Source organism: Varanus komodoensis, unplaced genomic scaffold (assembly GCF_004798865.1).
Source record: "Varanus komodoensis strain SLA01 unplaced genomic scaffold, ASM479886v1 scaffold5, whole genome shotgun sequence".
Lineage (NCBI taxonomy): Eukaryota > Metazoa > Chordata > Lepidosauria > Squamata > Varanidae > Varanus > Varanus komodoensis.
The window spans coordinates 5203688-5225214 of NW_025336087.1; the positions used below are offsets into that span (position 1 = coordinate 5203688).

The 21527-nt window shown below is 39.7% G+C and overlaps 1 protein-coding gene and 1 long non-coding RNA gene across 3 annotated transcripts in view; one reads left to right on the top strand and one right to left on the bottom strand.

Annotated features, from left to right (window-relative positions):
* LOC123031682 overlaps positions 1–558 on the bottom strand; it is a 13992-nt gene extending 13434 nt beyond the window's left edge. The window contains exon 1 of one of the 2 annotated variants that reach the window (XR_006416364.1): positions 520–558. This is a non-coding gene — a long non-coding RNA (uncharacterized LOC123031682). The remainder of the gene's footprint in view (positions 1–519) is intronic. The other variant, XR_006416363.1, reaches the window with a different exon arrangement.
* An 85-nt stretch (positions 559–643) lies between these two features.
* The window catches only part of GPBP1 (GC-rich promoter binding protein 1), a 45488-nt gene continuing 24604 nt past the window's right edge, over positions 644–21527 (top strand). Inside the window, exons 1-3 of the mRNA XM_044446911.1 lie at positions 644–776; positions 1822–2797; positions 3978–4047. The gene's annotated coding sequence lies outside the window, so the exon portion shown is untranslated. The remainder of the gene's footprint in view (positions 777–1821; positions 2798–3977; positions 4048–21527) is intronic.

The following is a 21527-nucleotide window of genomic DNA, read 5'->3' on the forward strand; positions in this document are numbered from 1 at the left end:
TTTTGGATAACGACGTTAATTTCAGCATCCCTTGTTGCTCGCCTCTCACCCGCCATGCTGCAGCTGGCTCGGTTACGTGTGCGTGTGCGTTTGTGTGTCTGCGTGTGCGCGCAAGGAATTTCCCCTTCCAAAGGCACGAGGCAGAGAAGCCGAGCGCGGGGGCGCTCGCTCGCTGGGGGGATTCCCCCTTCGCTGCTCTCGGAACGTTCGGGATTGTTCCGAATGACGTCACAGCGGGGAGGCTCGCGGGCTGGCCAGCCTTCAGTCAAAGCGTCGCCTCACAAGAGAAAACAGGGAGGGGTTCTGTTTAGGAGCACGGGAGAGGGAGGAGGGGTGTCCACGAAACTGTTCCTTTCGGGCCCCCTTGAAACTGCCGCGCATTCTCGCTGATTACTCTCTGAGGTGTTCCCCCCTCGCAGAAGCCGGACCCTTCCACCTGCGCACGCGGATACATCACAACGTCGTAGACATCGGGTTCGCGCGCATTCGATCTTTCTCTCCCCCTCCCGCCCTCCTTACCACTTTAGCCGAGTCTCTCGTTCGTGGCGGTGATAGTGCCGACGGCAATAATGGTGGCGGCGGCGGTTGGTGAATTCTCGCGAGATTTGGGCGCAGGGCATCACTGCTGCGGCTCGGAGCGGCGCCATTTTGGGACGGACTGACTGACTGGAGCGAGGAGTTTGTGCGCGCGGCGGGGGAGAAGCGGCGGCAAAAAGGAGCTTTCAAAATTCGGGACCCCGTTTCAGTCGTGAGCTTTGCCGGGACTTGGCTGGCAGGTTAGAGCCGTGTTGCTGCCTCATTCGTCGGGCAGGCCAGGGGAAGAAGGGGTGGAGGAAACAATCCTTGTGTAGAAGGTGGTGTGGTGGGGGGGAGGAAGAGACTGAAAGCTGTGGGGGGAAGGCACGTCTCTGGGGAAGGAGGAAGAGCAGCTGGGATCCAGGGTCTCTTAAATGGGAAGAATCGTCCGCTTCAGAGCAGCTCCCTCAATTAGTCGTCGTCGTCTCCACTCCTTCGACTGCTGAAGTCTAGAGCTTGTGGCCTCTGCTCCTCCTCTCCCTTCACTCCTTTAAATAAATAAATAACTAAAGGCACAGGCTGTCTCTCCTCCCCCCCACCTCATCCTTGTCCAGTAAAAGCCGTTAGAGAAACCTTTCTCTCTAGAGAGGAATAAGAGAAAATGCCACCATTTCTATTTAGCATAATTACTATGGTGCGGGGGGAAATGGCAGAAGCAGAGAACTCGTCCCCGGGTTTACCTGACTAGAAGATGTGGGAGAGGGAAGGAAGAAGAGTGAAACCTTAGCAGCTCTCTCAGTAGGTAGATATGGACGACCACGAGTTTGTTTCCTCTGCCTGTTTTCCAGGATTTTTCCCTTCTCGCTTTCGGAGCCCAAGCGTCAGTATGACTTGTAGCCTTGCATCGATCCCCTTGCATGTTTACTGGGAAGTGAGCCTCTCGCTGGTCAGTGGGGCTTACTCCCAGGTAAGCATGCGGCGGATGGTAGCCAGAACTCAGTGTTTGCGGAGAGCTTTGTCTGGCTTATTATCGCGTGTCTATACAAAATTGAGCAAAGCAACTTGCTTGAGAGTTTCATTTTTCCGGTTTTCCTCAGTTTTGCCTCCCATGTCACTATTCCTACATCAACATCTTTCACCCAAGAATAGGAGGTTCTCTACAAATCTTCTTATTCGTGGTTCATCTTGGTTTTGTTTATGGTTTTGGGAGAGTGTTAATAAAGCAGAAATTTCCAAAATGCCAAAAAGAGGAAAGGTAATTGTTCTATATCTTTTCTCTCTTCCCCACACCTCCCCCACTTTTAGGTGATTTGGATTCTGAACGTGAGTCTGGATATTTTTCAACGTGTTGCTTCAGTTTATGAAGGAAAACTAGATGGATGTTGACCTCTGCTTCAGTCGAAGGAAAACCACTGACTAAAAATCGAACTGGGATTATAACTTGTTCAGTCACTTTTCCATACAGACATTGCTGAAGTACAGAATCCCATTTGGGATGTTCTTGAACGTTTGATTTTTTTTTCTCTCTCTCTCCCTTCCCTCATTTAAATTCAAGACATCATCTTGGACTAATTTTGCCTCTATGGAATGGATAATTATATAAAATTCTTAGGCTCTGCATGTTGTTTTCAAAACGTATTTTGTTCAGAAGTTTCAGGCATAACTGAAATTAACTTGTTTTAAACACCCAAGTCTAGAAGTTTACTTTAAATGTAGCTTTTGAGCCTTCTAATCTTGGTTCACAGCAAGCGTTATTTCATTTGTTAAGAAACCTGAGTTGAAACCTGTTTTCTAAATGAAGAGATTAAGAGCTTTCTTTTTCATTTGCATTTTTTAGTATTTTTTGATATGGTGTAAAGCAGCAATATGGGAATATTGAGATAGCTGCTGCATGCAGATGCCTAAATTGACTCTAAGAAATGTACTTCATTTCAGATGCAGAATTTGACTTTTCAGTTCTGCTCTTTGTATCATAAAAGGTGTATTTATTTCATCTGGAACTGATGTTCATGATAGTCAGATATATATGGAATAGCAAACTGAAGAAATTTCAAAAGATAAGACAAGCTGTCAAAATCAGACTTGTCTGACTTTTGGAAATATTTTTTTGGTATTCTTAAATGTGAAGAATGGGTAGCTGATTTCCAGCTGTCAGCCCTGTATTACATAACTACGGATGTAGTATCTTTTAGGAACTCAGGATATTATTTGCAAGGGAAGCAAACTGGAAGACGCAAATCACGGACAATTAATGCCAATCTGTGCAGTTCTCTTGGATTTTGTAAGTATTGTATAAACTTCCACTGATTCAAATATTTATGTGGTGTAGGCTTTGAAGTTGTTCAGTTTATGTTAGAAAGAAATGGAGTTACAGTTAACAGTTGATAATTTGTTTTAAACATTATAAGTGTTAGTGTTAACTTGAATTCTACAGAGATTTAATGTGGCTGTGTGTGTCAGCATTTAGCAGAACTTAGATTATGCTTAGCATCTGAGCCATAGTAATGTGCAAAAGTAAAGGAACTAATTTTGGCCAGATTCAGATACTATGATCCTGAAATACACTGATTATTGGAGTGAGATCATGCTTAGTTACTTGTGTCTTGGTGGCATTATCATGGACATCCTGGCTTATTAAACCAATGGTATCCGAACTGGCTTAACAAACCAGGATGTTAGTAGTGAAGCTGAGTATGTGAGAGGTATTGTGCACTCTCACAAAGCTTTTCCACTCTACTCGACTGTGACATCTGAACCTGACCATTAAATTTGCTGGGGACTTAGTTCTGTTCAGTGTCTTGTGTGCATGTAGTGGTAAACTCTGAGGTGTAGTAGTTCTAGATAGGAATATTATATGGACATTTTCAGGTAGTCCCTAATCACTGGAAACAATTTTAGATTTTTGGAAAGGAACCCTGATTCCGTTCAGGGTTGTAGCTAATATCATTGTTTGCATGCAAGAGATTAACTGCATTATGTTTCCCCTAGTGGTACAGATGTGTTAAGCTTTGCCCCAGTTGCTTCTAAATCATACTTTAAGCCTTTTTATACAACTTTTCAGTGCACTTATGCAGCAAAGTGTGCTTCAGATAAGGAATGCTGTACCCCCACCTTTCCATGAAAATGTGAACCTGAATTGTGTTGGTGGGGGATGGGGTTTCCAGTGTGTTTTATAGTAAAGTTAATGGCTGATAGTACCCTGGACTGAGGGCAAGATATGGCTTTCTGCCTGCTTTTCAGACTCTCTGTTGATAGACCTGGATGCTTAGCTGATTCTCAGAACTTCCTATAAAATAGTTGGCTTTTTAAAAGAAGATTAGAATCAGAACAGTAGACTAAATAACTCCTTCTAAGTTTGCCTTACTCTGTATTGAAAAGTAAAATTCAGATGGATTTATTAGGCTATTGGGTGTACTTGATTTATAATTTTATTAAACTGTGGGTTTTATCCATCCTGGCAGGTTTATTTTCCACAGAATCCAGTGCTGCCTCAAAGACTATGTAAAATGGACAAAACAACCTAGTCCAGAAGTAAGTGGCAGTTATTTGAGTTGCTACAGATTGTTCATGTTCATAAAGATTATATTTGAAGCAATTAACTTCAACATCTATATCTATATATATGCACACAATTATTTTCTTGATCTTAAATTTGATTGTTTAAAGGGACTTGAAGTTAAAGTGAAGCCTAGCGAGCAAGTTTTCTTTAGTAAATAAACAGTAGATTTGATGATGTTAATATTTTGAACTGGATTACTTACCTTCTAAAAGTTCTGTTTATATTTAACTTCCTAGCATTTTGAGTCAGATCTGGCTTTTTCTTAGTGTGCTTGCTCCTTTGGCAGTGAATGTTTTACTCTCCTTGTATGCTAGTTAAGTAACACTTTCTCCCCATTATTGCTTTTAAAGGACCCACACCTTGTCTAGAGGATCTTTTGGACTGGGGTCCAAATGTCATAACAGCAATAGCTTTTTCTTCCTTTTTTGTTGGCTTAACACTTAGACATAGTGAAACGATTAGCAAGAATTACAGATCATGAAGGGATGTAAATTATACACCAAGAGAAAGGGAGTGTCAAAATTTTAATTGCATCTTCAAGTAGGACCAGCCAGATAGATTGAGGGCCAGAATCCAAGTAGGCATACATGTAATTTTCCCTTTGAAAGAATATTAAAAGTATGCCTCAAAATTCCAACTACTCATTATGTTTTCAAGTTTAAGAAGCAGTTTGGAGATTCTCAGGAGAATGATCATAAGAAAAGGCTAATATTGAAACCATATTGTTGCATCTTATGATGACAAATCCTCTTAGAATTTTCTAACTAAAAATGGTGGTACATGACTTCCTTAATTAGCAGTCTTAGAATCTGTAAAAAGTACTTTCCTTTGCCTTAGCACTGTCTTCAAAAGTGATAGCGTGTTCTGTATTGGAGGTTTATATTCAGTTTCTTTTTAACCTGAATTGAATACACTGGTATCTGGTTGATCACCTGGGCACCTTAGTTATGCAGCTTCTAATGTTTCATGACACTGTAAAAAGTATTTCACAAATGTTTAGTACTGTAAATATGCAGTATTGAGTGATGTATTAAACTAAAAAATGTGGATCTATGAATTGGGGCTAAGTATTTTAAAAATGTGATGTGCTGCTGCTGTTCTGGAAAAAAAACCCCAGTGGTCTAACTTCCTGTAGTTACAGTGCATGTTCAGTGCTGTAATCTATTATGTTGGAGTTGTTTTGCCTCTTTCTTAATACTTGTTTCCTAATAGGCGGGGCAAGACTTGAGAATAGGCTAGTGTTTCTGAATCTTGTAGTCCCTCTAAAACCAAAAACATAATCTTTCCTATGGAGGAATGTGCAGCTACCTTGTTGTTGACAATGGAATAGGACATGAACAGGAAAAAAATGGCTAGAAACTGAATTTTTCCTTTCAGTTATGTGTTCTGGTTGAGGGGGCCTGATATGCCATGGAGGTGCAGTGAGGAAAAAAAATTAAAGTTCTTTGCTAAGAGTGATTCGGTTCATCTAGTTCTTATTTCTTACTTTCTTTGTTATGTTTCTATCCTGCCTTTTCCTGCAAGTAACCTAGAAGAATTTACATAATCTTCTCCATTTTGTCTGCACAACCACCCTGTGAGGTGAATTAGACTGAGAGTCAGTGGCTGGCCCACAGTCATCTAGTGAGCTTCATGGTTGAGTGGAACTAGAACTTAGATCTTCCAAATCCTGTTACAACGCTGTAACCATTACATTACCCTGCTGTTTTTGTTGTGGGAAGAAAACTTAAAAATGCTTGGGATCCATCCTCTGACATTTTGTGCCTAGAGCTTAAGAACATACTCTGTAGTTGCCCTTCACATTTGTAAAGTGATTGATTGATTGATTGCACTTGCATGATGCACCCCCATAGCCATGAGACTCCCTGTGCAGCTTACATAACATTGCATTACATTGAACAACATTAAAACAATATAAACAGTAAATAATCCATCGATAACAGTAAAAATGATTTAAAAAACCAGCATTCACATAATTAAAATACCAATATAATCAATTTTTAAAAGTTTTATTAATAAAAGTGTCTGGCAACTAATTTTTTTAACATGGCAGGGGCATCAGTAAAACTAATAAAATAATAATAAAACCGGTTCTACTTACTAACCAAAACAATTACAGAAAATAAAAGTTTTCAATTGATGTCTGAATGTGAAAAGAGAAGACGCCTGGTGTATCTCAGTTGGAAAGTTCCACAGATGGGACAGTAATCCCCTTGTCCTTGGCATCTTCCCCTTCATTGGGGGAGGAATTCAGAGGAGGGCCTCTGATGAAGGTCTCAGTGATCTGGCTGGGACATAGGGAGATAGGTGTTCCCTCAGATATGCTGGTCTTGTTTAGGGATTTATATGTTACTGTAAGCACTTTGAATTGTAAGCACTGGACGGCAACTGACAGCCAGTGTAGTATGCGAAAGACTGGCATGATGTGCTTGTGAAAGCCATCTTTAACAGGCATGCTACCCAATTTAGGAATAATTGCAGTGTCTGGATGGTTTTCAAAAGGAGCCCCAGATAGAGCACATTACAGTAATCCAGGCAGGAGGTTACTAGTTCATGGGTAACAATATAGCAAGACTTCACTCATCTAAGTGGGGATGCAGCTGATGAACTAGCCTATGCTGGTAAAAAGTGCCCCTGGCTACCCAGTCTACCTGAGAAACAGGTGGCCACTTGGGTTCCAAGAGCACCCCAAGGCTGCAAATCTTGTCCTTTAGGTTTTGCACAATCTTGTCCAGAACAGGTTGAAAATTCCCCAGTTCGACAGATGAACAATACCTCCATCTTCCTATGAACAATACCTCCATCTTGCCTGGATTGAGTTTCAGTTTATTGGCCCCCATCCAGTCCATCACCAAGCTCAGGCACTGGTTAAGAACAATCACTGCTGCACCTGGATTGGATGAAAATGTGAGGTGCATGTCATCAGCCCAGTGATGACACTTCAGCCCAGACCTCTGAATGGCCTCTCCCAGTGGTTTCACATAGATGCTGAAAAGCATGAGGGATGAAATAGAGCCTTCCATGGCGCAAATGCCATGATGTAGAGCAGTAGTCCCCCAGCACCACCATCTGGAGATGGTTGGCCAGATAGGAGCAGAACCACTGTAAGATGGTGCCCCCAACTCCTAATCTGGCCAAACTTTCCAGAAGGTTACCATAGAAGGAATCAAAAGCTGCTGAGATCTAGGGAATCTACAGGGTCACATTCCCCCAGGCTCTCTCCCAGCAGGGTGACCAAGGTAGTTTCTTTTCCAAATGCAGGCCTGAAGCCTAATTGAAATGGATCCAGATAATCCGTTTCCTCCAGGAGAGCTTGGAGCTGGCCACTGCCCTTGCCCAAATAGAGGATGTTGGCTATAGGCCTGAAATTTATATCGGTTGGGTATAGGTTTTTCAGGAGTCATGCAATCACAGTAGATTTTAAAGTGAGTGGCACCACTGCCTTTAAGAGAGGCATTGGCAATGAGTACCCTCTTTCAATTTTTCAATCAGCCAAGATGGGCAAGGGTCAAGCAAGCAGGTCATAGGTCAGACAGAACCAAGCACCCTGTCCTCAAGCATCTCAGGCCACAGTAGTTGAAACTCAACTAGTAGAATGGAACCAGATGGTGCTCTGGATACCTCTGCCAATAGAACTGGGATAACTGGATCTGAGTGCAAATTTCAGGCCTGAATTGAACCTTCAAGTGTTCAGTCAGATCTGCTTTTGGGCCAGGATGTAAAAGGGCCTGAACAATTGGAAAAGCTCTGCTCAACACTACTGTGACGACACAATGTTGGTGGCAGTAAAGTGTTTCCTCGCCGCTTTCACTGCTACAGAATAGGCTTGATAAAGAGTACTAAGCAATGTTCAGTTGGATTCATTTTGAGTTCTTCACCTAAGCATTAGTTGTCTTCCCTCTTGCTTCATCACCTTAAGCTCCACATTTACCAAGGAACCAGTTGGGCTCTGTGGGGAAAAGAGGGTATTTGGAAGTGATTTTGTCAACTGCCTGGGTCATCTCCATATTCTACAGGGTGACCTGGGCTTTGACAGGGGTGTTTACCATGCCAGTTGGAAAATGGAATATTTCATCAGCCTCCAGCTAGATGTTGTAAAATCTTGTTGTTAGTGTTTAAGCAGTTCCTGTCTTTCTGATCTTATGGCAGTATAAGCATAATAACTAATACTCCACATCATGTGTTTGTTGACACATCTTTTCTATTTGCATATGCTGCAGACTATTTCATCTCTTATTTTCAGTATGAAAGCTGATAATACAGTGGCTAAAGGTGTGAGCTGGGAAGTCCCCAGATCAAATCTTTTCTTAGTCATGAACTCACTAGATGGTGGTAGTCAAGTTATGTCATTCTAGATGTCTTGGAATTGAAGATCATTCTAATTTGCTTTACAAGATTGTTAAAAAGATTGCTGAAAATATGTCCTACACTTAAGAAATTTCAAGAGCTCAGTACTTAAATTTGTTTATAATACTTTGTTATTTTTGTTTGTATTAGATTTGTACTTCACCTTTCTTCCAAGGAACAGAGGGCAGTATGGGCAGTGTCACCCATATTATTTTGATAATATCACAATGGGCTGCACCCAGTAATCTTTATTACTGTATGGGGAATTTAAATTATAAGATTTTATTTGGTAACCATCATACTCTTGCCTCATGTTTATGTAGGGCAGTATTATGGAGGCTGTTTCTTGTCTCCCTTCTAAACGTAACAACATTAGTTTTTAAGACCTAAAGGGACAACAGCAGCTATATATGCAGCCTTTATAGCAGTCATGTACGAACACGATATTTTTTTTTCCGATTTATATCCTGCCTTTTTCCTACAAAGGGCTCAAGGCAGCTTACATCTCCTCCTCCATCTTATCCTTACAATAACAACCCTGTGAGGTAGGTTGGGCTGAGAGTCTGTGACTGGCCCAAAGTCACCCAGTTGGCTGCATGGCTGAGCGGGGGCTAGAACCTGGATCCTCTGAGTCCCAGTCCCATGCACTTAACCACTACGCCACACTTATATTATAGTTGTGTGATGCATACCTGGTGGCCATTTTGCTCCAGGAGATCAGATCAATGGTTAATGTAAATTTACTTTATGAAGTTGTAGTGTTTGCCCAGCTGAAGAAAAAAGTGTCATTTGGATTGTGGTGCTGTATATATTCATTGCATATTTAAAAGAGTATAAAAAGAAATGGTCAAAAATCTTAAGCTTGGAAACCTTGTATGAGCAGGTGTTCATACAAGGTAGGCCTCCTGTTTCTGTCACTTGCTGCCTCTTGCAACTATCTCCTAGTGCTTTCATCACCTGCTGTTCCAGAAGATCCTTGTGTGAGCTTTTTGATGTGTGTATGGGAGTAGACTGCATTGTGTTGAGGGAAGCAGAAAAGTCAATTACATGAGGACAGTTTTGCTTGTGTTCTTAGTTTTAATGCTTGGAGGCCAAGGAGCACACTTTTCCTGTATGAGAGGGAATAGCTGCGCTGTACAGTAAAATGCCACTCAAAGCTGTTATCTAATTTTTAATTACAAGTAAACTGTCAAAGCATTTCACATATTAAATTCTGTATAAATGTTTTTATTTTTATAACTACTGTTGCTACATTTTGGTTCAAGCACTTCTGAATTGGACTGCAGTTAGAATCTTCAACATTATGGTAAAAGAAAATATTCCTACCTTTTTCTGAAAAGAATAAATTTAGTGCAGTGGGATTAGGTTTCCGTTGAGCTAGTTAGCAAACATTTTCATCAAATAATATTTACAAACAGTGATTATGTGAAACAAAACTTTTTGTGCCTAGGTATCTAGGGAAAAACATTTCTGATAGGCAGTGTTCCCTTTCACAATTTTTGATCTCCTCTCTGAGAATCTCTGAAGCTAAGGGTGCTATGGATGGGGTGGAAGCCAAAGCCCGTTTCATTTGTGCAACAGGATTTTTGGATTTGAGCTATTCAATTGTATTAATATCCGATTAAAAGCTTTTGTATGCCGTCCCATTATACAAGATCTCAGGACGGCTTACAATATTTAAAAGGACAAATAAAACAACAATTTCAATAATAAAACAGAACAAAAAAAATAATAGTCCTACATTTGGTTACCCACTCCCATAAAAAAAAATCAAAGGCACACATACAGGATTGAAAGGCACCTGGCTTGATAGCAATAGATGTGAAAAGGATCTAGGTGGCCTTAAGATGTAATACTCTGCAAGTTTAAGTAGGAAAAAGACCTACAATTTATGTCTGAAGTTGCACAGGATTGTGTGCTTATTATAAGTTTAGAAACATAGAAACAGTGAGTCAGAAGGGGTCTCCTGAGCTATCTAGTCTGACCCCCCAGCTCCAGTCAGCTCCGCTCATGACATATGCCTACCATGTGCACGTCCAGCCTATCATTAAACACCCTCAGTGATGGGGCTTCAACCATATGGAAGCCCATTCTGTACCCCTGGGGTCCTAACCATCAAAATAAAGTAATGGAATCTTAGGCTTTGTGAGCAGAGCCACAGTGTCCACATTGCTAGAAATAATAGTCCCATTCTGTTCTAAAGTACTTGGTCCAGCTCTAGGTGCCAGCTTTTAAAAGAAACATTGATAAACTGGAGTATGATAACAGTAAGGTTATGTAGTCTGGTGCCTTCCAGTTACTTTTAATGGAACCTTCTGTAGTCACTGACCATTTCCAGTACTAGCTTGAGACTTCAGGAACTGTAGTTCAGTGGTAATTAGTTTTATAGGTTTTAGTAAAACCTGCTTTTATGGATTAAAAATGGTATCTAGTGTATGTGGTGTTTTCTTTGTGTGCTGCTTGAAAGGATTCTATTCTTAAAGGCATCTTACAATTTTTAGATAATCCAGATAATCTGGAACATACCAGTTTATTTATCCCTGGTCTAGAGGGAGCAACTTGGGTAGTTTCAAATCCTGCACTGAATGGTGTGGTGGTCTAAGTGATATCTGAGGTCTCTTCCAACTGTTACTCTGTGAACATACTGAAGAACATGATAATTTTAAACATTGGATAGGTATTCTGTGTTGGTTGTTCCAGGGCTAGCAAAATCTCACCTCATGTGAGTTTACAATGAAATGCTCAAAATTGTTCCATACTTACTGTGGTTGTAATCCATTTTCCATCACTCTTATCAGCTCTTGTTTTCTGAGCCTCACTTTCTTATGTAACTCAAGGCCTGATAATGTGTTTGTCCTTAACTCCTACATATACAGTTCTGTTAGAAATGCTCATTTTAGGCTGAGAAGTACATTATGAATGTTCTCATAAATTCATGGTAAACTCATCAGTACTTTCTTACATGGTCTGTTTTACTCTAATTTAAAAAAGATGGGTTTGGGAATCCACCCAGTATGGTCGATGATTTTCAGTAGTCAGTAGGTAATCCTGAGTTTACTTTGAATGGTCTTTAATTTTTAAAAAAAATTATTAAGAAATTAAGCTATCCACAATATAATGTAAGGCCCTGAAGTAGCCTTTTTCAGCCTAGTGCCTGCCAGATATATTGAACTATAACTTACATACTTCTTTACCATTGACCATGAGATTGATGGAAATTATAGTCTAAAACATCTAGAGGACATCAAGAAAAGCTGCTATATGGGAAGATTTTAAAAATAATTGATTTATAGGTAGAAGAAAGTATGCAAAATGTGTACCACGTGACAAGTAAATATAAAGACTGTAACCCACATTATAAATGCTAGTTATAAATTAACATGGTTTAGATACCAGATCTAAATATATGAAAACTTAGTGGGAAACCTAATTTAAATCAGTCTTTTATTTTGTTGATTTACAAAATGATTTAATTAATTACCTTCATTGAAATCAGTCAGTCTTGGTTGGTAGATACAGTGCAATTGTTCCATGGCATTTAGGAAATGGTACTATCATGTAGAAAAAAACCTAAGTTCTTTGGAAAATACTGCATTGCCATGAAAAGTGGAGCTTGTATACCTTTATTTTTCATCTTTTTTCTGCTTCTTTAAAAGTGCTGCCATCATTTATTTTTAATCAACTTTGCAAGCTGTTCATTTATTATGGTAATTTCTGGAGATTCTCCAGGTGTCCCTGCCATGTGAGATGGGTAGTAAGCAGGGCTATGGTCCTCTGTCATGGAACTCCATCTCCAAGCATGATTGCTTGGCCACCAGTGTTTTGTTCTTTTCTGCACCAATTGAAGAAGTTCTTGCTTTTGAAAGGCATAATAAGATGCAGCATACAAAAGGGAGCCCTAGAGTTCTGTATCCTTAATGGCTCAAAAGAAAGTTTTTCTTAATTTCTGTATTTTAGCTTGTCTTCAGAAGCCATCCTGGAAGCACTGCTGAAGGGTGGTGCATACATCTTTTGAATAACATCCAAGCAGTGATTTAAAGACATAGTTAATTTGTTAAAAAGTTTTGTGAACCCCTCTGGAATTGTTACAGAAGTGCCTCACTCATGTTACCACTGTGTTTCCCTGTCTATAATCCGTATAGATCTTGTAAGTGTGAGTATGTTCATATTTCTATCTCCAGTCTGTTTTCTTACATGCAACATATAGGGTTAGGCATTGCTAAGCTAAGTTGTGGTAGGAAAACTTAGGTAAATGAAAAGTAGGAAATGGTACTAACATCCCTAGACTTTGGGACAAGATGACAATGTAATCTAACCAGTATCCATTCCTAAATTTCAGCTTTTAAAACATAATTAAGACTGCTTCAGTACTGAGTTATCAGCATTTGCATTGCCATTTTTTGTTGTATGTTTTGGTAGACAGTTTGTATTTTGTTTTCTTCTCACAGTTGCTTGCTGCTAGTGAGGGTTTGTTTTTTCAGGCGTGTTAAAGAAATGCTTGTTCATGGATGCTTCTAAAATAAGGAAAGGCACTAAACTCCCCTCAACCCACTGAAGCTATTGCCCTTCAAGAAGTCTAGGACAGAAGCTGGGCTGGGGGAGTTTATTTTTTTATTTTTATTTTTAACAGAACAGAACATAAATACAAACAGTTGAGATTCAATACATATCAAAATATTTCAATAATGTTAACATCTACAACCCAACTGATAACTAAAAAACAACACAACACAAAATTGTGCACCCACTACCCAGGAGACCAGTTTTTATCTCCATTTTACTTCATATACTATAACAATTAACAATATATACTGTATTTTTTGCTCTATAAGACGCACCTGACCATAAGATGCACCTAGTTTTTAGAGGAAGGATCCATGGAAAGCTTCCTGATAATCACAAGCACATTCCCCATCACTTCCCTATGGGCTTCATTAAAAGACGGGTTGCCATTTGAAAACACACACCAACCTGTCATTAACAGCTCTCACCTGCGCCGGAGAAGGGGGGCGGAGCAGGGCGTGCCAAGCGCGTGCTGGCCAGGTGTGCAGCCGGGCCGGCAGCGTGCCAGTGGTGGTCTTCCCGGGCGGTGGGGCTGAGCAGTCTGTCTCTCCGTGCGGCCGGCGGGTTAAAGCCCATGGCTCCTCCTCCTCCGCGGCAGGTCTTCCCGGGCAGTGGGGGTGAGCAGTCTGTCTCTCCGTGTGGCCGGCAGGTTAAAGTCCGCGGCTGCTGCTCCTCCGTACCTCTCCCCCTGAGCGGCACAGCTCTCACGTGCGCCGGAGGATGGGGGATGGAGCAGGGCGCGCAGAGCACGTGCTGGCCAGGTGGTGCCACGTGGGGCTGGCAGTGGGCCGGCGGTGGTCTTCCGGGCAGAGGGGCAGCGGCAGGTCTTCCTAGGCGGTGGGGGTGAGCAGTTCCTGCGTGGTGGGGGTGAGCAGTCCGTCTCTCCATGCTGCTGGCGGGTTAAAGCCCGCGGTTCCTCCTTTTCCGCACTGCTCCCCCTGAACAGCACAGCTCTCACCTGCGCTGGAGGGGCAGGGGTGGAGCAGCACGCGCCGAGCGCGTGCCAGCCAGGTGGTGCCACGTGGTGCAGGCAGGCCGGCAGCGTCCCTGGCGTCGGGCGCCCACACATTCGCTCTATAAGACGCACAGACATTTCCCCTTAATTTTGAGGGGGAGAAAGTGCGTTTTATAGAGCAAAAAATACGGTAATATACTTTAGTTATACCCATATCCCCTCCAAAAATCATATATTCTTGATTAGGCTTACAGCCTTTCCCTTCCATCAGTACTGCTTTTACAAAATCTTCCCGTATTTCATTATATTTATTTACTTTCATTATCCCTTTTTAATTTTTATTTCTGTTTTCAGTTTCATTATACCATTCATTCCTTTGTGTAACCCAATTCTGTTTCCAATATTCAACCATTACTAACCTAGCTGCCATTATCAGATTTAGGATCAATTCTTTCTTAACTTCATTTATATCATGTTTTTCAATCAGCAGCAATAATGCAATTCTTGGTGACATTTCTTGATTTATATCTAGAATTTCTCTAATTTCATTAAACACCATAACCCATATCTTTTGTATATTATCACAATCCCACCACATATGCTTAAAAGTTCCAATCTCTTTTCCACATCTCCAACAAATATTAGAATATTTTTATCAATTTGGTTCAACTTAACTGGTGTTAAATACCATCTTCATATCACTTTATATCCAAGTTCTTTAATTCTAACCGATATATATACCCTTCCATCCCAAATATTCTTCCAGTCCTCATCTTTTATTTTACCAACATCCATTTCCCAAATTGATTTCAAACTTTTTATCTGTTCCCCTAATTCTATTAATATTTTATAAATTTTGGCAATTCTTCCTTTACCTGTATATTCTTCCTTAATCTCACATTCTTTCACAATCGCATCAAATTTTGTTAATTGTCTTTCTGCCTCTTTAAATTTTCCCTCCTTCATCCATTTTTCTAATTGTATTACATTTAACCAATTTAATTTAGCTTCTGCCAATACACTCAATTGTGTTATATTTGTTATCTTATTTTTCCAATCTTCCCATTTATATATTTGATTATTTTTTAGTTTATTAATCAAATCCTTTGATTTTATTTTTGGGAATCTCCATTTCGACCACTGGTGTTAGCGGAGAAATTCCTGGAGTTAATTGTAGTCTCCATTTTTCCCATACTTCCATTGTATTTTTTGAAAGGGATTTTGAATTCTCTTAATCTTTTTAATATGCTTTTTAAACCAGTATGTCTCTAAGTGATCACCTATTTCACTTAATTCTTTTAATTCAATATCACTCCATATTAATTCCTTGCTTTGGGCTATAATGTGCTGGGGGAGTTTAGATAAAATATTCGATTGGTGATATCTCAGCAGCTTTAAAAAGTGGCCCATCTCCAAAACTCAATCAAAAAACTGCAGGGATTTGTGGATTCTATTGATGGCTGCCATGAGATGGTGGAAACGAGTTGCAAATTTGGAAGACCGTTATTACACATGAGTTTGAAATAGCCACATCCCACAATGCAAGTTTGGAGCTTAATTCAGTTGTGAAAAACACCTCATGAAGTGCTAGTTTGAGAGCTTGGTCTGTGTGAGCTGCCTCTAGATGTATTGCCAATGGAATTTATAGATAGAGTTCTGCTTGAGATTTTGAAATTGCTATAAGATTTTCATCTTGGTATAGAATACATGTGCTGTGTTTCTGGTCCCACTTGAGAGATGAGAATGAGAGCTCATTAAATTTCTGCATGTTTTGCCCAAAGACTCCTCTGTGTACCTGGACAGATGGAAGAGCTCCACTTGGGGCTCAGGCAGTGATAAATTTATGTTGCATCTAGATTTTTGATGAAAGGCAAGTCTGTATGAAGGTAGAAGAATGACACAAGAGATGACACTTAGTTTTCATATAAAGTCTCTAGTCATCTATGCTGCTAATTTTCAAGAAAAATTGAAAAAGGATTTATCTTCAGAAGATCCAGAGTCATTTTTCATGGGAGTCTGAGCCACCTAACCTGCTCAGAAAACACTTTCTGATCTGGGTGCATCCAGCCTTCCTCTTCAGCTTCAATTTTAGAAACTAGATGGCATGCTCTGGGCATCTGGCCATGATTTACATAACATGACTAGATAAAATACAGGGTTACTTGCCACTTTCTCCTTTGTTTCACTTTGTCTCAATCTGATTTTGTTTTATTTTTCTCTTTCTTCCTCTATTTTTTCATTCTGCTTTATTAACTTCTTGTAATTGGTCTTAACATCTAGTATTATAGTCAATAATTAAGTAGTGACTAGGTGTGACAGATTTCACATTTACCCTGCAGGAAGCCAAACATTTTTGCTATTCTTTTCTTTTGGAGACTCTGCTTTCTGTTATTTTAGGTTGGTTTTATTTTTCGGTTTTGGCCTTAATAGTAAGAGTGTTAGGGCGCTGTGGTTTGAAATGTGTTATAATTATGGCTTATACCAGGGATCCTCAAACTTTTTGAATAGGGGGCCAGTTGAAAGACTGCGGTGACAGTCGCGGTGAGGTGGGGGTGCCTGAGGCGCGGGCCGATGAGGTGCCTTTGGGCATGCGTGAGGCGGCATCAGATACGCATGGTGGTAGCTCGCTTGCTCAGAGATCTAGCGAGTCCAAAACCATCTCTGAGGGAGTGAGCCACCACCTCCCCACCTGCACTGTGAGGCAGTGGCGCACATGCGCATACAGGAGGCAGGTGGCAGTGGTGAGCAAGCCACCACCTCCCGGCCCACACACCAAGTGCATGTGCGGGCCGCAAACGGCGTCATGGGCCACATCAATGGCCATGGCGGGCTGTACTTGTCCCACAGGCTGTACTTTGAGGACCCATGGCTTCATACTTTATATATTTAGAAGAAGGTATCCTTTGTATAGAGTATAAGATTTGTATGTGCAAACAATATGTTTCACAAAGAATATATATACTGTTATTTCCTGTGTGGAGTGACCTCTTGGAACAAGGAACTTCAGAATGCAAATAAGAGTGTTTTTCAAAGTAAAGCAATATGGCACTGATATGACTTTTAATACAAGAAACATATCTGATAGTAGGAGACAGATCAGCTGACAAAATATTGAATGGAAGAAGCTTATAGATATTTTGAATAGGTTTAAAGAGATAGCAGTTTTACTTGATAAACTACTTTGTTTTCAGACTCCTATTGATTCTGATGGGTCTTTTAAAATTACATTTGGAAAACACAATGCGAAAGTGATTGTTTTGATTAACTTGCCTGGGCTCAGCAATTATTCTTCAGTCATAGTTAATGAATGCTTCAAATGGTTTAGTATAGTGTATGATCTGATTGTGAGGGTGTGTGAAACGACCTAAATGAAATAGAGTCTTTTCTGAACAGCCTCTAAAAGGACAGTATTGGCAAGACTTGTAGCCCCTATATGGCTGAATTTGGCCTGGTTGACTCTTGGCAAACTATGCCTCCCTATGGCAGAAATTACATATTTATATCTTTCATCCATCATAATTGCTTTCGGTTAGACTACTTGTTGGTTTCCACACCCTTATTACACTGAATTGGGGCCTGTAAGATTGAAATGTTGGAAATATCAATCACACTCTAGTTTGTTTGGAATTACAAATTGACCAAATCCCTCCAGTCTTTAGTGTTTTAATGTTTGTTTGTTAAACAGTGATTTTTTTTGACAATTTTTTTTGAAATTAACAAAAGTATAGTTATCTTCTACTGGATAGATGACTAGTAAAGCTTTTATCAAGGGCCTTATTGCATATGATTTTCATCAAAAATTTTAAAAGGAGCAACAAATAGTTTTAAATAGTAAGTTAAAAAATCTTGTGACTCAGTTTGCTGCTTCTTACAACATTATCAGGAGGTGCAGCATGTTAAATATGAATTGAATAATATTCTCTTATAGAAAGCAGAATTTGTTTAAGCCTGATTAAGACATACAGACTAGTGAATGGCCCCAATAATATTTTGGCTCATTAGCTAAAGCAACTGAAACACTGATATATTATTTTGGTGATTGAAGGCAATAATGGCAAGACATATACTTACTTTGAAGACATAAATACTTTTAAATTTTTTATTCAGAATTTTCTAGTAGAGGTTGTGAAATACTTGAAGATATAGAAGTTTTCTAATTGTGGCACTTCCTTGTTTAGATATTTACAGAGGCAGTCTTTACTGGGGCCTTTGAGTACTGAGGAAATTATAAAAGTAATAACTAATATGAAAGGTGGGAAAGCACCTAGTTCAGATGGCTTTCCATCTGAACGGTAGAGAACATTTCTAGAGTGTTCATTTCTGAGCTATATTCCATATATAATTCTATTTATGAATTGGCTTCTCTTCTGTGAGAAGTTAATGATGCATATATTACTGTAATTTCTAAATCTAATAGAAATCATACTTTTTTGACTAAGTAGCATGACTTCAGCAAAGCTTTTGACAGTGTCCTGTGATAGCCTGATTGGCAAATTAGCTAAAAGTGATCTGGATGGAACAACTATCAGGTGGATCCATTGTTGGCTACAGAATCAGACTCAAAGAATGCTCATCAGTAGCACCTTCTCAAACAGAGGAGAGGTAACAAGTGGGATACTGTAGGGTTCAGTCCTGGGCCCAGTGCTCATCAATATTTTTATTTATTAATGATTTGGATGAATAATTATCAAATTTTGCAGGTGACAGAAAACTGGGTGGAATAGCTAATACCTTGGTGGTGGTGATGAGTGAACCAAGGTATGCAAAAATCTTTAACAATTTCAATTTCTACATTGTTAACACTGAAGTTGTTGTCATGATTTTTGTTTGTTAATATTCAGCTGCCGTTCTGCTTTTGCACTTTCTTATACTTTCATCAGGAACCATTTCAGTCCAGTGTTGCTTTTTGTCAGTAGTATGGTATTATCAGTATATCTTCAATTACAGGTATATCTTCCACAAATCTTCACTCCTTCCTCTGATCCTGATTCAGTTTTCCTTATTTCTGTATACAGATTGAACATACAGGGAGATATCATGCACTCTCTTCTGATGCCTTTGCCTGTAAGAAACTATTCTGTTTCTCCATATTTTTGTCCCCATAGTAACTTCTTGTCTAAGATTAAGATGATCAAGTACTGACTGAGGCACACCCATTTCTTTCAGGACCATCCGTAGCATCTCATGATCTACACAGTGAAAGGCTCTGCTGTAGTCCATAAAACATAGGCTGATCTTCTTCCAAAATCCTTACGTGTGCTGCATTAGCCAACTTATAGTTGTGATACAGTCTTGAATGCCTCTTTCTTGTGATCCAGCAGGAATTTTTTGTACCATACAGCATAATGTTCTTTGTTTGCAACACCTTGAACATCACTTTGCTTGCATGGGAAAGTAATGCTGTGGTCCTATGGTTGTTGCACTCTTCTGCATCTCCTTGTAAATCAAACATCTCCCATCTGTGAGCCTTTGTTTTGTTTTCCGTATTGGCATATTTTGACAAATTCAGTTTCTGCAGCTTGGAATAATTCTCTTGGTGCCCTATCTAATCTGGGTGCTTTATTTCATCCCAAGTGCTTTCAGAACAGCTTTCTAATAATGTAGGTTCTTCCTCATAGGATTCCACGTTGACAGAGTCTGTTAACTTTTCATCTCTTCTAATTCTTTTGTATATTGTTTACTCCTTTTTATTTTATCCTGGTCAGATAAGTATGTTCTTCTGTTGGCCTTTCAGCATTCCTACTTTAGATTTGATTTCTTGAATTTTATGGAAAAGGTCTTTTGTTGTTCTCCTCTGTTTCTTTGCTCTGGTCATTATAATATTTTGTTTGCCTCTATATGATAGTCACTGAAAAGTTGCATTCTGACTGTATTTCTGTCACCTTTCGCTTCTGTTTTTCACTTGTGCTTAACAATTGTGTTGTTTTGATCATCCATCTAGGCATTTCCCTTTCTGCTATTGGAATTGCCAGTTTGCGTACTTCCATAATAATGTCTCTAATTTCAGTCAGCTGACCTTCTGGTTCATGGTCAGTTGAATTCAGTAGTGCACTCTCTTTATGTGAACTTTAATACCTCAAGGATGTAAAGTCATATTTTGACTCTGTGCTTCTATTAACAATCTTTTTCAGCCTTCCCCATATATTTAATATTAATAGTCATTGTCATTCACACATTCTGCTCCTGCCTTCTTTTGGCAATGACAATACAACAGCTCCATCCCTTAGAATTATGCAATATGCTTGATTTCTGTTTTGGCCATCTGGTGTTATCCATATGTATGGTCATCTGATTGGTTGCCTGAAAAAATATATATGCAGTAAACAGATGGTTGGCCCCACAGAATTCTAGACCTTGTTTTCCTGCTTTGTTTCTGACCCTTAGGACAAATTCTCCCACAACACTAAATTTTGCTTTACTTCCTACTTTTGTGTTCAGGTCACCAATGATTAACAGCATGGCTTGTTTTAGTGAGTTATCAATTTCCTGTTGTTGGATGTTTGCATACAAATTTTCCATTTTTTCTTCTTCAGCACCGGTTGTTGGAGTGTAGACTTGGATGATGATAATGTTGATATGTTTTCTGAAAATACTGATGTTATTTGGTCAGACTTTGCATTATGTCCTCCTACTACCTGTGCTATATTTTGCATTGGTAATTTGAGCTGTTGTTTCTTCTGAGTTCTTCAATTCCAGAAGAAAAACTTCATGTTAGTCTGAATGAAAATGTTTTCATTCCAGCCCACTTTTGTTTCTTCACACAAAGTACTGTGATGTTTATCCATTTCATTTCTTTCTTCTCATTTTCCATATTTCCTTGATTTATACTTCACACTTTTCATGTTCCAACTGCATGTTGTTGTTCCTTGGACTTCCTTTTCACTTTTTTGCTGGTCAGCAACTAAACTGCCTTTCAGTTTCAATCTTGTTGCATTATTAGTGACAGCACTGTTTTCTGTTTCCTGGTAGCTGGTCCATCTTTTGGCACTCTTGTTTCATTTTTGATGGTTTCATGATAGGAAATGTAAAGGTAAGATGGTTTCATGATAGGATTTTAAAGGTAAAAAAACTCAGAAGTAGTTTACCATTGCATTCTTTTGCACAATACTAACCAGAGTTAGTTAGAGAATCGCTGCTCTTGTCTGCCTAAGAACCTCTCCCAGTGTCACCCTAAACTGCTCTTGCTGCCCAGGAGTTTCAGGAGTTTCTTTGCCCCCATCACCACCACTCTTTTCTGCTAATGCACCCATTACTCTTAGAGAGGGTGCGTGCCTCTGGTTTCTCTGCTTTGACCATTCTGCTTGGGTGATCCTGCTAGATCTGTCTAATGAGACAGTCTGACCTCCTTGCAGCGTTGCTCTTGGCTTCTCTGACACATTCAACCCCCTCACCACATGAATGTATACATCCAAGAGGGATGTATTTACTAACATTATGATATTTGTAGCACGTTCTTCCTCTGAACTGCACAGAGCTTTGCAAGAACTTACAGGGCTAAAGTTGATTAGCTGCAGCAGTAGAATTGCATTTTTTCCCTTTAGATCATTCTGGGCATTGTAAGAGTATCCCTCTTTCTTGTATTACATA